Raw genomic sequence first — 16,801 nt, 5'->3', positions numbered from 1 at the left:
TAATTAATTATAATTTCTCACACTTTTCATATATGTCGGTATATGTAGAATAACTCAACCCTCTAATCCCTATCAAAATAAAACCAAACAAAGTGTGATAAGTACGTGTATTTTTTTATAAAATCAACCATTATTTAGTTGAAAAATATACCCTTTAACTACATAATACACATAAAAACAACAATAATCACATGACCCTGCTGTACAATATAAAAACAATCATCGTCTTCATCTATTTTGGTCCTTGCTAGGTTTTTACAAACTGACAGTTATTTGCAATCAACAGGAATTGAGTTAGGCAGGATCTCTTCTAACATTTTAACCACCATTCTCATCGTGGGTCTCAATGTTGGTGACTTCATTGTACAACGGACCGCAATACTCAATATCTTAACTGCCATCTCCTTCGAGTCCTTTGGCATGCTAGGATCCACCAACACTGTTGCGTCTTCTTTTGTTTTCATTTCATTGTGAACCCAAAAAACTATGTCTTTGTTTTCGCCAAACTCTGGATCCACTGGCTTTTTCCCTGTTGCCAATTCCATTAGAACAACCCCAAAGCTATAAACGTCACTTTTCTCAGTCACACGACATGTGTAAACGTATTCTATAAGAAAATAAAATAATGTTTATATAAATTGATTAATAGCTATCTACGCTTAAAAAAGATGCCATAAAAACTTACCAGGCGCGATGTAACCATGTGTTCCAGCGATGACATGGGTTGAATCCACGATAACCTTTCCGGTATGCACAATCTTCGCTAAACTGAAATCAGCTATTTTCGGTTCCATTTCCTCAGCCAATAAAATATTGCTCGACTTCACATCCCGGTGTACCACTGGCCTCTCAAACGCATGATGTAGGTACTCCAACCCCCTTGCGGCCCCCACAGCAATCTCATACCGTAAGCGCCAATCCATCTCAATCTTCTCATCCGTATGTAGTCGGTCCCACAAGCTCCCATTTGACATGTACTCGTATACTAACAGATTCGAGTTGTCACTCGAGATACTACAATATAATTTCACCACGTTGAAGTGGCGTAACGAGCTCAGCGTCGCCACCTCCGCCTCATACTGCCGCCACCGGGTTTTCACTTCGCGTTCCGTCTTCAACATGTGTTTCACGGCTAACCGTTGGCCGGATTTTAAAACAATTTTATACACGTTCCCGGAACCGCCTTTCCCGATAACATTCTCTTCCTTAAGAGATCCAACTATTTCATGTTCTTTTATATTTAGAACATGAAATTGTTTCACATCCCACGAACCACCCCGATTGATCGTGTTTTTGCGACTGATTTTACGCAACTTGTTAAAGATATAACATGATAAACACAATATCAACACAACTGCAACTGCTATGAAGCAATACACAACAACCTCCGTCAGCACATAACCCTGGGTTTCCGGCAAAGCTGCCATTGCAAGCTGCCAACAATAACAACAGAGGCTCCGGCACACGTCCAGTTAACATATTGTTTGACAAATCAATAAGGGTTAAATTCAACAAAGACAAACTCGCCGGAATTACACCGAATAGATTGTTCCGAGATAAGTTTATCAAGTTCAAGCTTGCTAATGATCCAAGACTTGCCGAAATTTCACCGGATAATGAATTGCCAGCGATGTTTATTTCAGTAAGAGATACACATAAACCTAAAGACTCCGGCACCGCACCGGAAAACATGTTATCTTTCAAATCAAGCTTACTTAGCCTCTTTAAGTTGCCAATGGTCGTCGCAATTTCACCGGAAAACTTATTAAAACTCAGATCGATCTCCACCAGAGACGACACGTTTGATATATCCGTTGGTAATTCACCGGAAAATCGATTATTAGCTAGAAAAAGTTGTCTTAGTGACTTCGCTTCACCAATATTTTTTGCCACTTGACCCTCAAAGTGATTCATTTCAAAATCAATCATACATAAGTTGGGCAAACTCCATGTCCGCTCTGGAACTCGGCCCGAAAGCGAGTTATTGCTCAGCCTCAACCGGATCAAGGATAAACAACCCGTGTAATTCTCCGGTAACTCGCCAGTAAAGTTGTTGTCAATCATCAAAAGTTTCTCCAACCTCCCCATTTTGCACATATCTGGCGGGATCGAACCGGTTAAGTAGTTTTGCGATGCATCAATGTACTCAAACTTGGCCCATGACCCGATTCGTGGCGGGAGTTCTCCGGTGAACTCGTTATTATAGATCGAAAACTGTTTCAGATATCTGAGTTCTCCAAATTCTTCGGGAATCATGCCCGAAAATCTGTTTTCAAATAACTGCAATGATTCTATCCGAGTTCCTAACAAAAATTAATAAAAATTAACCGAATGATAGGAATTTTTGGTAGAACTCCTGCCTTGGTTGGTTGACGAGCTGTTACTGTGCGTCCTTGACTTCCAAGAAAACAATAGTAATATAATATTAATAATATTCTTCTTATGCCTTCTGTCCACCAACGTCCAAAACAACCACAAGAATAACAATAATAATAAATGGTGGTTGTTCTCTGACTTGCGGCTCTCTCTACGAAAACTCCTGTAGGGTTTTTTTTTTCTTCAAAGACTAATCATAATATTTATATATTAGGTCCTCAAGTCAATTATGCCAACACTTTCTTGTCGGTTAACTTTCTTTCCAAGTTGTCCACATCTCTTCTCTAGCCCATAATCCAATTTTCTTTTAGCCTATATTTAATTTATGACAACTTGTAAAAGCTTATATCTCAGCCCACTTCATGTTAATTGATTCTATATCTGTGTTATGTGCTGCTTCAAATGGATATGTAACTCACGCTCCCTATCAAAATAAATCAATAACAATAGTAAAAGTGGACATAATAATTATTTAAATCTCAAAAATCCACGAGCCTGGCAAGTGCAACAATAAAGATCATTTGAATTAAAACAAATTAATTCATCTAATTTAGATATGTAAGCATTAAAAATCAAATTTAAATCTTTCTTAGCAAAATGCACCGTTTTAGCTCGTTACCTATTAAAACCTTGAAACTCACACATGAACCAATTAAGAATAATATTCAATAAAAACATGGCTCAAAAGTATCTAAAAGTGTATAAAATATTAATATAAAATATGTCTATTTTAACCCACATCATATTCCCAGATGGAACATTTGGATCAACATGCACATCCTCTGCATCCTCAACTTTCACATCCTTCATTTTCTACAATTCTTCCACGTCCTCTTTGTTCAAATTCAACAAAATGGTGATTTGTTTTTTCTTGTTAGACCATGATCAACAAATTCAACTTCTTCAGTCTCGTCTGCATTCATCATGCTCATCACAACCCCGGTCATGTCAACGAAAAGAATCATTTTCACTTTAAGTGTGTTGACGGGTTGAAGTTCAGTTAAATCATGGGACATCACCAACTCTTTACCGCTTGACTCCCCTTCAACGGGCATTGGACCAAATGTTGAAGCACCTGGTTGCTGATCAAAACCACTCGCTTCAGGATCATCGTCGTTAACTGATGACCGTCGTTCAAGTCAATCAAAAACCTAGTTAAACTATATAGATAGGATAAGTGATGTATCGTATCCACCAGGAGTATGTGGTCAATTTAATCGTGTAAACAATTTCAATATTATGAAGTAACAGATTTAGTGCTGAAGTACCAAAGTTCTAACAGTATACTCAATAAAACAACATAATTAATGCACTAATATATATACAAAATATCCGACCATCACATCCCCACACTTATCTTTTGCATGCCCTCAAGCAAACTCTAAAGTAAACATTAACCTCCATCATAGATATGTGAATTATCGCCATTAATACTAGTAAGGTTTAAGGTCCTACCCAGTTTCCCAGACTGACACTTTCTAGATTGACATCCCATAAATAAGGTTAAATGATACTATAAAAACAATAGAGCCGCCCAGACAAGTGTACTTTGTTTCCGGTTAAGGCACACATGCTCACACCCCTCATAATATAATAACTCTCCTCTAGGTTTAATATCTGGACTAGCAAAAGATGTGCTAGTATCACTCTGCTCTCAGTATCACTCATAAACGGGTATCCATCCATAAAACTGCTTTGACACAAATGAAAATCAAGAGGACTTAAACATGGTTGTAAAGGGGCTAGGTGTAAGGGTATGGAAGGGAAATTTTTAAGTAGCTCAAATGATCCGAACCGGCTTATTACAAAACATCTAAATAAGCAAAACTAACATACATACTGAATTCATCATTTTTTTACCAAATGAACTACTAATTACGTAACTGAATATAAACAGACCTCTTTTTGGCTTTTTGCTATTTTTTTAGCATAATAAACGTGATGCTTAATAATGGAATAACTACAAATACAAAAACAAAAACAAATACAAAGAAATCTATTAAGCCGGATGGTCTCGTAACATAATGTCGAGGTTAATCATATGAAAAATAGGTCCAAGAAATGTTTTCTAAGGGAACCAACCCCACGCCCCTCATATTACCCACGCTCATATGTATAATATATGAGGCCCAACCCCCCAGTACCCGCACTCTTGCTCATCCAGACGAGGCTTAACCTAATTGCCTCTATCAGTTTTGCATTTTGCCAACTACGATCCCGTAATTCATGAACATCGATGAAAGCACTCAAATGACATGTGTGTACGATATATTATATGTGTATTATATATATGTGGGTCAACTCACACACGTACCGAAGGAATAGGGTTGACGATATAAACATGTGTACCTGTCCCCATGACTCGTTATCCCCGCCTAAACAACCCAATTTTCAACTTCTCGTTATGAAAACATTTGTGAGTAAGACTATCGAGAAGCTGAAAAACCAACTATGACCAAAAACCTATACTTGGCATTAATGGAAATAATAAACCGTTAACAAATTTGGTTTCTGAACACTCTTCGAGGTACTATTGGGCTAAAATTTTCAACTTTCTCTCATCCCCACCCTTGAGGTTTACATTGTCCTCAATGTTAAAATATTTAAACAATTAACGAACATTTGAGGGATGGGGTTAAAATTAACTTTTGATTGTTAAGCAATTTTAAAACTCGGGGCTTAAATGTGACGGTTCTACTAGCAAATATACAATTACACTTTTAACATTTAAACTAATAAGACAAAATAAATTATGAAACTGATATCACCTGATATCAATGAGACTGGAAAAGGACCAGTCGGCTCACGAACTCTCTTAAACACGCGTATACTTTCGTCTCAACCAAGTACCAAACTGACAACCGAACCTGCAAAATCTCGAGACATGTAGAAGCAAGATTCTCACAAGTGTAAGACATAGGTCTTTTAAGAGTTATAAAAATGATTTTCTGCTAATTTTATTAAAACAATTACCGAGCCTAATTAAGTTGTTTCATAATAGATTTTGTTAAACAAGTTAAAAACGTTAAAAGACCTAACTCACTTTCGTAGGAATCACGATTGCATTTAGCATATGCAACAAGCCCTTTAAAACTCCCGGTAGCCCGGAAGGACGAGTGGGGTCTCGTGAGGGTTTATAGTGAACAACACCCACAAAGTTCGATTACAACATAATATACACGTAACTGGATTAACCACAGCAAAATGAACATGAAAGCACTGAGGGTCGCTTAACTGAAACCTCATTTTCGGGAAAAAAAACTTTACCGAACGCATCAAAATCCCAAATTTTCTCGTGGTGCGGTATCCCCACCCTTAGCTTTTGCTATGATGGTACGCTTGAAATACGATTAGTAATATAAAAAAAATGCAAAATAAAAATATACAAAATGTACAAATACCACCCTTTTGAAAATTTTATGACATTCAAGGTTGTCGTCTGGCCTGCCCCCGTGCAACCTTCTTGTTACATGCACGCTCCTCAAGAGATTCCTCCCAACCTTTTGGCATGCCATGATCCTTCCATTTTTCATTTACTTTAGGCGGTTTCTTTACCTCTTTCTTTTTCGTCTTCTTTCCCTTTCTTGTAGTTACTTCCTCACCAACTCTAACTCCATGCAACATCTCATTTCATCCTTTCACATTCATGCTACTCCTTAAATCATTCCTGTTAGTCACAAAACATTTCTCTTTTGTGTGATCCTTGCTCAAGGATTCACTGTAACACCCCGGCTAAAGCGAAAATGCCTGAGTGTGACGTACAGATTGCCCAAAACACATGTGACACTATAAGTGACAATATTATCATTAATTCATTCCAAAGCATCAAGTACACAAGTTATTTCAAATGCACAAACACAAGGGAAAATGAACAAAACAAACATCTTCTTGTTTATTATCTAGATAACCTAACTTCTAGTATCCTCTTCATTTCATCCTCTAATGAAAGTACGTGTAGCATATATATAAAATAAAGTCAACTAATTGAATAGTTGGTGAGTTTACACAGCTTAAATACTACATAAAAATCATACAATTCCATGAAAACTTGTGAAAATCACATAAGGGTTCTTAACACTAGAAACAATGGTCCATGAGTGTAAAGAATAAATGAAGGTCTTTTCCAGTTGGGATTATGCACCAACGTACTCAGATCGGAGTCCCTTTTCCACTAGAAACAATGGTCCTAAGTGCAAAGGGGGGCGTATGATCATACTTATCGAAGAAATCCATGCACGTAATATTTGAGCAAATAGCAAATAAGCATACAAGTCCATGATGCGAATTGTAGTTTGTAAATAACAAATAATCGAAATTGGATCTTTAATAGGATATATATGCTATCCCTAAAATAGTTTAAAAAATGGTAAAAAGGGGGTGTGAGAAACTCACCTTTGATATTGGAGACAACTTGAAATAATAACCGAAAGCGAGTTAACAAACGAAGCAACTGAATCTCACGAAACTATAAATAATAACGAAGATACAAAAATCAAGGACTAGCTACCGGAATTATAAAGTTAATTAACTTATGGTAAATGGGGACGTGGGGATTTTTAATGAGTTTAACAAAAATAAATAAAGTTTATATAAATAATTTGATGTTTATTAGTTGAAGAATTATTTGTAGACTAATAATTATAACTTATTAATATAAGATTAAATAATAATATTAATAACAACCTATGATTAAATATTTTTTTCCAAGTAACATAATTAATTAATTAACTTAAATGTTTTGCATGAATTCTCTTAAAGAAAATTATAAATAGTAGTTATGTTGAAATAAAATAAACAATAATTAATTTACTCAATTATTAATTTAAAGATATAAAGTATGTTACACCTGTTGTAAAATAGTGTAAATAAAAGAAATTTTTATAAATAATCTTATTTAAAAGAAGAGAAATATGCAATTTGCCTCCCTGGTTTATATCGTAGCTGGATGGAATAGCCACTGAAAAAGAATTTGTGCATAATGGACCACTGGGTTTCTCGGGCGGGTTTTTTTGACTCCCACCGTCAGTTGACCTTCCTTTGACCTGTTAAAAATTGTGAAATGACCCATTTACCCTTATATTTTCATCTTCATCATTTAACCTAGTGTGTGTTCTTGGTGTAGACGACCGGCCAAATCCTTCACCGTTCATGATCCATCAAATTAATCCCACCAATCTTCAATTCAACCCTCACCATGACAAAACCCCAAGAGACGAAGACGAAGACCCAAAAAACCGAAGACATGGTTTTCTCTCTGGCGACTCGCCGGCCGGCCAAAAACCCAACAAAACCTGACATATACCAACAAACAATAACAATAATAATAACCCACCACAAACAACCCATAAAGACTCCACAATGTTATGTAAAGACGATGATGAAAACGAAGATCCGAAGGATTTCGGCGCCGCGGTGACCGGAAAAACGAGATGGCCGGTATCCATGGTGGCGGTGTCTGCCGTGGCGGTGGCGTGGTGCTGGAGGTTAGGGGTTTTGATCGGAATGATTTATGGGTGCGGTGGTTGAATTATTGAAGCGATTGATAGTGGGATTTGAGCGATTTGAGGGGTTTGAGTGATGAAATCTAGGGTTTGAGGATTTGGTTAATTGTTATGAAACTGATGATGAAGATGATGAGATTAAGAGGGATTACTTGGTGGTGGGTTTGAAGATGAGATGAAGATGAGATGCTGATGAAGATGAAGGATTTGAGGTCTGCTGGTGGGTTTGAAGATGAAGGACTGCTGGTGGGTTTGAAGATGATGTTACGATGATATGATTTTATTATTATTATTATTATTATTATTATTATTATTATTACTATTTTTATTATATTTATTATTTATTAAAAGAAGATTACTATAATACCCTTAATATGTTGGTATTATTACTAAAATACCAACAGTCAACTGACGACAGGAGTCAGAAGAACCCGTCGGAGAAACATAGTGGCGCAAAGTTTGCAAATTCTTTTCAGTGGCTATTCCATCCAGCGACGATATAAACCAGGGAGGCAAATTGCAGATTTCTCTTAAAAGAAAGTTTATAAGTTATGATGATCAACGAATCATAAGATTTAGATAAATATATATTCATGTTTGTTCTTGCAAAATAACTAGGCTTAATCCAAGATTTCAAAAAATCAAAGTGTTCATCTTGGATATCCATGATCATAATGATTCTTAAAACCAAGATATAATATTTTTATGATAAAAGTAACATGATTATGAAGAACAACTTATGAACAAGTATGAACATTCAAGATAAAATCAAAACATAAGCTATAAAATGCTTGAAATGGTAACAACTTACTTGTTAGTGCTCTTAAACTTAAGAAAATAATGGATTGATGTGTGAAAATAATGGAGGATTTGTCCTCCTTTTATATTGAAAATATAGAGTTATTATGTCTTAAGGAAATTATGAAAATTAATCATATTTAATATAATTAAAACACAAATTAAAAATTCTTTAATAGGGTATTCAAAAGGTTTAACTATTTTAATAAATTTTATTAAATTAAAACATTCATTAGTTTTTATTAGTTAAGTAACATATGAAAAGATGACGATAATAATAAAATTAATTATAATAATTATAAATAATAAAAGTAGTAGTTGTAGTTAAATAATAATTCTAGTAAATTGCATGGGACATGTACATAAATATTTGATCTTGATTATGAATGTTTTAAATGAGTATGTAATACTACAAGGGTACTGAAATGTATAATCACATAGAAATGATAACATAAAATACATTAACGAAAATTGAGATTAATTAATAATATTATAAAAATGTATAAATTTAAATAGAAACAAAACCGAAAATTTAAAATGGGTTGGGTTTTCGGGTTTGAAAAGGACACTTATATATAGGATGTACCAGCGGCGTATCCTCCATGCCCTTATCATATTATATTTGCCCCGTTCTCCAAAAAACATTCCAAGTTCCGAGTTATTTCGCAAAACCGGACTTATTATATTTTCCATGCGAGGACTTTGATAATTACGTGTCGACCCATAATTACCTCTATCGTCGGATGGTACAAATAACTTGCTCTATTGTGTGGTTTTAAGACACGAACTTTATAATTACATAAAATTCTCATATAGAACGTTGAAAATAAAAAAAATAATGAATTTAAAGGGTAAGAATTACTAAAACATATTGATAGACCATTCAGACCAAGGACGACACGGAACACTAAGTCAAGTAAATAAAATCATCGAGTCTAATCCAAGTAAACGATTTAAAAAAACGAAATAAACGAGGTAATGAAGTTAAAGAATGAAACATTTAGAATTATGAACATCGTAAAATGTAATTGAAATAATGGGGTCGGGAATAACGTGGTAAGTAAATGTAGCATTTAACCAACGAAGTATGAGCATGCAAATTGATAACGCATTTGGGTTTGAGAATAGCTTAGATAAACGAAACTTTTTATGTATCAAAATACCATGATGTTTAACAAATGGAAATCTCCGAAAGAATGCAGCGCAATTAACGGTAACATTGAGGTGAAATGAAGTGAACATTACAACATACAAATTAATAATTTGAAATAAAACGGATAAACGAAATTTTATATTCACATTATTAAAATCCATTTAAGTTTGTGAAAGAAAGGTTACAATAGCAACCTTGAGTTTGTCAAAAGTAAACAATTGAAATTTCGAAATCAAAATAAAGCATTGATTCCAGATTAATGAAATCAAGAACAACATAATGATTTAAATAAAACATCGAGTGAAAGAGAAGTACACAAATAAACAAAAAAAAATTTGTGTAAAAATATAACATAACATAAACTGGCATGTACATGGGACACAGTCTAGGTTTTAAGTAAACGAATTCGTTTGGAGAGAACCGATCACCGATAGTAAAATTAGAAATAAAATGAAAATACAATTTCTATTAGATAGCATAGTCCCAATTTCCACTTAACGGTTATGTTTAAGAAAAATGGATCATAGACCACGAGATTTGAAATAACAAACGTAAACTGATTTAATAGAGCGAATAAGAATGATGTACGAATTCACATTTCGTAAAAATACAAATGAATATGGATCAAAGATCAATGAACAATCAAAATAAACTTCATAACCAATATTCTAAAGAAGTGGGTATAAAAATCACTTTGGGTACGTCCGAAAAAATATGTGAAGGAGAAGAAAAAGAAAAGAAAATGTAGCTTGCGATGTTTGTCTTCTCAAGTATCGATTTGTTTGGTGTATGAGAGGTTGATGTGGGAGGTAGTGCCATGATTTCTTAGCCAAAACTCATTGGCGTTAACGAAGTCGAAAGAAAGGAAGGGATACAACATATATTTTAATTTACAAAAATTGGTTATAAATCATGGTATTTTTATCTCATGGTGAAATAAGATTTATTATATTTTTATTTAGGCAAAAAGTGTTTAGCTATCGCTAAGACTTGCGAGTTTTATGAAACTTTAAACGTAAAAACCAATGTTTCTTTTGGCCAATGACATAGGAAAAAAAATTAATTATCAAGTTACTTGACTTGTTGAATGACAAATAGTTTTAAAAGGACTCAAAACTTGTTTGAAGCAAATATTTTACTTTAAATATTGTTATATTAATAGTGGTGACGATGATAGTAGAAATAATAATATTACTAATAACAATAATAATAAAAACATTAACATTAATAATAATATTGATAAATACCATAATAATGATAATGATGGTGATGATGATGGTACTAATAACAATAGTAGTTGTAGTAATATTAGCAGTGATGATAATATTAGTAACTTTAATAATAATAATAATAATAATAATAGTAGTGGTGGTGGTGGTGGTGGTGGTGGTGGTAGTCGTAGTCGTAGTCATCGTAGTAGTAGTAGTAGTAGTAAGAATGGAGATAATAAATTCTTTTTAAATAAAATCCATTTGACTGAAAGTTAAAATTAACTGAGGATTTGAAATTAGACGCAAGGTGTTAGTAAAAGAAATAAATTGTAGGAAAGTATGCAAAAGTAAATATAGACGAGTTTGATGAGTTTTGTAAAGGTTTAAGTATTGAAACCAGAAAATCATATAAGGTCGACAAGGATGCGGGGTGAGGGTATTGCATAGCGGAAACAAGTTAGGCCTTCCAAAGTATGGCGAGTGTGCTAAGGTCAACACAATGTTAGTATGCTTGAAGCAGGCTTGAAGCATGAGGTTAAACATGTGATTGAGACAAATGCCCCGGGGAAGTGTATGAGTTTGGTCCGCCAACTCCATGGTGGTGTTTACCCTTTCTAATGGGCCAAATTCATACTGATCATATAAACTACCGGGCATGATACTAACACATGCTCCAAGATCTAGAAGTGCCCGATCAGTTTTAAATTTCCCAATTTGAATTGATAAAAGCGGCACTCCTGGGTCTTGGAGTTTACTTGAGGTGGTATTATTCTCCACCTCCTCATCTCTCATGTTGGTCAATTTACCATTTAAACATTTTTCACATGTGCAATTTTCACAAAACGACATTTCATATGTTTTTGGTTCTGATTCATTTTGGAAAATTGATTCATTTTGACCGACACAATCACTCTCACCACTAACATCTTCCACCACCCCCTCAACAAACTGTGGTGGTGAATCAACTTTAACAACAGAAATTTCAAAATGAGGTAAAAGACTTACAGCGTTGATGTGCACATTGATCCCCTTATTGGAGCTTGATCAGTAATGGTTCGGGTTGACTGTAGTATCGCTCGGGAGTTGACCTGCACTCTTTTGTAACTTTGCCATATCTGATACGAGCTGACCAATCTGCTTTGACATTCCCTCTGCTGGCTTATATGTAACTCAGACTGTTTCTTCGTTTCAGCCCTATGATCTGCCATAATCTTCATCAATGCATCCAACTTTGAGTGCACAGACTCATCCGCATTTCCCGAGGACCCCCTCTGCTGGTCCTGACTACCTGATGAGTTTCCACCCTGGTTACCGCCTCTGTTATACTCCCGATTCTGATCATACGATCCTTGCTGCTGCTGATAACCGCCCTGGTGGTAATTACCCTACGACCTGTTCTGGCTCGATCCCTGAAAGTTCGGGTTCAACTGCGTAGACGCGTTCCCGTAACGAAATTTCGGGTGATTCCTCAGGCCCGGGTGATAGGTGTTTGATTTCAACCCTTGACCATTGGAATCCCCGTAAGCATAATTAACTTCCTCGGGTTCATCCTCCTCGTCATCATAAAACTCGAAGCAATTCTCTGCCTTATGCCCGAGCTTACCACCATCTTCACAAACCGGGAATTTAACACCAACTTTCCCGACTTCTTTCTTCTTACTCTTTCTGTACCCAGCAAGTTCACGTTCTAACTCAGCAATTCTTTCAGACTCACTCGTGACTGACTTAACTGACCTGGAGAAAGTACCACGTTTTCATCTTTCAGCTGCTGCTTCTGCCTTGGAATCTTCACACATAAATTCCAAAAAATCCCAATCATCTTCCTCAGGTTGATTCAGCAGCTGACCATTACACGAGGCCTTCAAATGTTTTCGGTCCTCGAATGTTAAACCATCAACAAAGCAATTTACCAGTTCCCAAGTTCAATCTGGTGGTGTGGGCATTTTCTGATCATATCCTTATACCTGATAAAAGCTTGATGTGGTCTAAAATATACATAATATTATATAAATATTTCCTATACTTTCAAGTATTTTGAGCCAGATTGTATTGAATATATTTTTATTTGGCTCGTATTTATATTTTAAAAGTCTCAAGAGAAAATTAGCTAAAATGAAGTGGTTATACTAACTATGTGACCAACAAGTATGTTTTCAAAGATCTTTGTCAGTATTAAAATATTTTTTCTAATTAAAGTTCATAAACAAAGTTGTCTGGTCAAATATATAAATGTTACAATTAAAGTTCAATAATTAAAAGAAAGGATTCGTAAGAATATATAAAATAAATATTTGTGTGGTCTTTTGTTTTAATGGAATATTATATACGTATAAATGATCACCACATTAAATTGGGCATAACTTAATTCGTTTTTGTTGTTGTAGGAATTATTTAGAGTGGGCCACAAGAAAATGAAACTTAAAATATGCATTGGGCCATGGAAACGAGGTAGAAGTCGGTGGCTTAAGGAAATAAAATTGAAATCAACCCATGGTTGATTGGAGACTTGGAGCAGCAGCGCATACGAGAGAGATATATATTCTTTGGCGGCGGAGTTTCGAAGTGTGACGGAAGCAAGCAGAAAGTCAAACAACAAGAGAATTATTATTATTGGTGTAGAGGAAGGTCAGCGCACGGGAGTTCTCACAACAATTATATTATTATTTTTCTTGGCGGCATAGTTTTTTTTTGGGAGAGACAAGCACAACCACAAGTTTGGTTTGATTGAAAATCTTGGAGGAGCTACTGTTGGTTGGAGGGTGACGCAAGCAATAGGTTACAGAGGTGGATTGGAGAAATAATTAAACAACAGGTCTTTCTTTGGGCTACTAAGGAAGTAAGTTAAAGAATTAATTTGAAGACAGTTTCGTTCAATTATTTTGGTATTTATAGTTGTGGTGTCTCTTATATTTTATAATTATAAACATGTTGAACTCAGGTTATTTTGATTTGGCTTCTATTACGCTTAATATCATGCATAGCTAAACTTATTAGAACTACCTAGGTTTGGTTGATTGACGATGTTTTGACGATGGTTTTGGGTTGAGTAACGAACATATAATTGATTTTCTAGTGTCAAGTTCATATTTTTATGGTTTTATTCTATGATTGCTAGTGAGTTTGTTCAATATTATATTAATTAAACCCCCGTGTGATTTTATCTTTACATGAATTAGTTTCGCGTTTGGTTTAGGATTGGATGTTAGACTAGTTACTTGGTGTTTTTGGTTGTTTGTGGTAGACGTCACCATAGGGTTTGATTGGTTAAAGTTGTTCATATCAATGGTTCATCTCCTTTTAGTTGGACCAAGACATTAGGAGTTGGTTTATCCTTTTTCTATTCGATTTAGTTTGCCGTTGTGAGATCACGTGCGGTTTTCTAGCCGTTGATTAGGTTAATTTGTAAGGCAGGTTATTTAATCTTTAATATTGAATTGCCTCTTATTCCCTAGGTTTGTTAGGCTTACAAGCTTTAGAGGAATTAGTGATTTTGATACAGACCAAGTAATAAATCAATTGGGTATTTAGAAAATCAACTGTGCTTTATTTTTCTTTCTAGACGTTTTTAGGGGTCTTTAGTAAAACTGACCGTGGGGACCTATTTTCCCTTATAATTGTCTAGTTAGTTAATCTTTAGAATCCGGTTTTATGTGTTTTTTGTCACCCGAGCGTTGTTGATAGTCGTTGAGATACCTTACCTAGGTGGTTCCCCTTCATCATATTTGAGAGCTCCGTTAGTGCCGTTAAGTTTTCTTATTATAGTTAAGTTTCACCGTTAATTAAGTTAAGTTAGTTAAGTTTAGTTAGTTTATATAATTAAGACAAATAAATATGTTATTTAGGTAGGACTTAGATTAGGGTTAATTATCTGAGCCGTTCTCACGTGTCTTTGTGTTCGACATCCGGACTTCCATTAGACTGTGCTGCTTCGCGACCGGTACACTTGCCGTTTATGTGAAGCTTAGTTAGGATTGTTTGGTTTTATAAATTTAAGACTTTGTGCTGAATTGCGAGAATTAGTTATTAATATTTATATATATAGCTTTTCGCACATCAAAGCTTCATGGAATAATTCGCCCGATGACTGTGAAAAATTACGAATTTCCATGCGGGCCTCGCTCGTCTTCGCCTGCGAATAATACTCGTTCGGAAACACTTGTTGCATCTCGGCCCAATTTCTGATACTGTTTGTTGGTAGCGAGGTAAACCAGAGGTTTGCTTTGTCTTTTAGGGAAAACTAGAATAACCGCAACCGGACCTTATCCTGATCAAACGTACCATCTCCAATCGACCCGCAATTAGCCGAAAAATCGGTCAAGTGAGAATACAGGTCCTCCGAAGCCATCCCGTGAAAATGTGGAACAATGTTAATGTATGATGGCCGGGACTTAAAAGTTTGTTGTCCCAGCACTCGTTCCTGTGGGATCAACGGGGATGCTCCATCTGAGATAGCCGGCCTGAACCGACTGTTAACACCCTGAACCGGGGCCACAAAGTTCCTTCTTAGCCCCCGGGGTTCACCAAACCGCCTCGGTTAGCCGGAATACGGCGAACTCTTTCGGGCCTTTCCAACCCGAAACTTATCAACCTGTCAACCCACCAACCCGGCACGTTTGACACCCCTAGTTTCGACCCAAACCATTTATGTTAACCGCTTCAACCCGTCTTCGATTCACTGGCTCTTCCACCTCTTCATCCCAATTATTATCCCCCTCATTCTCTGGCTCAACAACCTCGTTCTCGGGCTCAACTGCCCGATTTCTTCTAACCCACCGGTTAACCTCTTCCTCAACTTCCAAACCCTGGTTCACATCATTTTCTTCCCCCTCTTCTTCATCCTCTGTCGGAATGTTAGGAACAACATCATCAAGGTTAAGCCGAACTCTGCGGTTAGGGGTGTTATGTGGGACTGCTGGTTCAGCCTGGTCAAGGTTTCGGCTCTGATTTCGGTTTCGGTTTCTGTTTCGGTTTTGGTTTCTGGAAGCTTGAGTTGAGTTATTTTGGTTGTTTTGGTTATTGAAGTTCAGTGGTGGAGGTATGTTGTCTGGGTGAAACTCGTTATTTTGTGGGAGTGGGTCTTGGTTCCGGTTCTGGTTTTAATTTTGTTGTTGGTTTTAGTTTTGGTCTGGATCTGCCATTTCTGAATTTCGGTTCTGAACTCGGTTCTGCCGAGCTAATCTTTCAATTTCGGGCTCGAAAACTTGTGGTGACTATCTGCCCGAATAATGGGTGCTCATAAACCTGTAATCTGCACAACTAACACAACCCGCGTAAAATACAGAAAAATAAAATTTAAACTAAAAACTGAAAATTAAAAGCTAAAATTAAAACTAAACTAAGCACATAAATCAATTAACACGAAAGACACTAAGCTCACTAACTCCCCGGCAACGGTGCCATTTTGATGACCATCGTTCAAGTCAATCAAAAACCTAGTTAAACTATATAGATAGGATAAGAAAGGTATCGTATCCACCAGGAGTATGTTGGTCAATGTAATCGTGTAAACAATTTCAATATTATGAAGTAACAGATTTAGTGCTGATCACACAAGCAATTAAGTTGAATTTAGAGAATTGAGCAAACAAACAAGTAAACAAGTATCAATCAATTAACAAAGCAAATCACACCCGGGACTTCAAGTAGGTAACTTACAGTAATCTCATGCAACCTAACAGATTAATCATTAACGGTTAACTACAGATTGATCAACTAGACAAAACCTTAGGCAACAATAATTGCTTTACACACGACACTGGTTA

The 16,801-nt window shown here is 35.8% G+C and overlaps 1 pseudogene across 1 annotated transcript; it reads right to left on the bottom strand.

Annotated features, from left to right (window-relative positions):
* Positions 1-236: 236 nt before the first annotated feature.
* LOC143591770 (uncharacterized) lies at positions 237-6,000 on the bottom strand (annotated as a pseudogene). The gene is made up of 4 exons (XR_013145773.1): positions 5,847-6,000; positions 3,257-3,496; positions 686-2,303; positions 237-607 (listed from the first exon to the last, which is right to left on the bottom strand). The product of XR_013145773.1 is annotated as an uncharacterized LOC143591770 (transcript).
* Positions 6,001-16,801: the final 10,801 nt, after the last annotated feature.

This window comes from Bidens hawaiensis, unplaced genomic scaffold, assembly GCF_021521415.1.
Source record: "Bidens hawaiensis isolate Kalapana, Puna unplaced genomic scaffold, B.hawaiensis_p1.1 tig00040041_1, whole genome shotgun sequence".
NCBI classification, from domain to species: domain Eukaryota; kingdom Viridiplantae; phylum Streptophyta; class Magnoliopsida; order Asterales; family Asteraceae; genus Bidens; species Bidens hawaiensis.
This window is presented reverse-complemented; position numbering and strand designations above follow the sequence as displayed.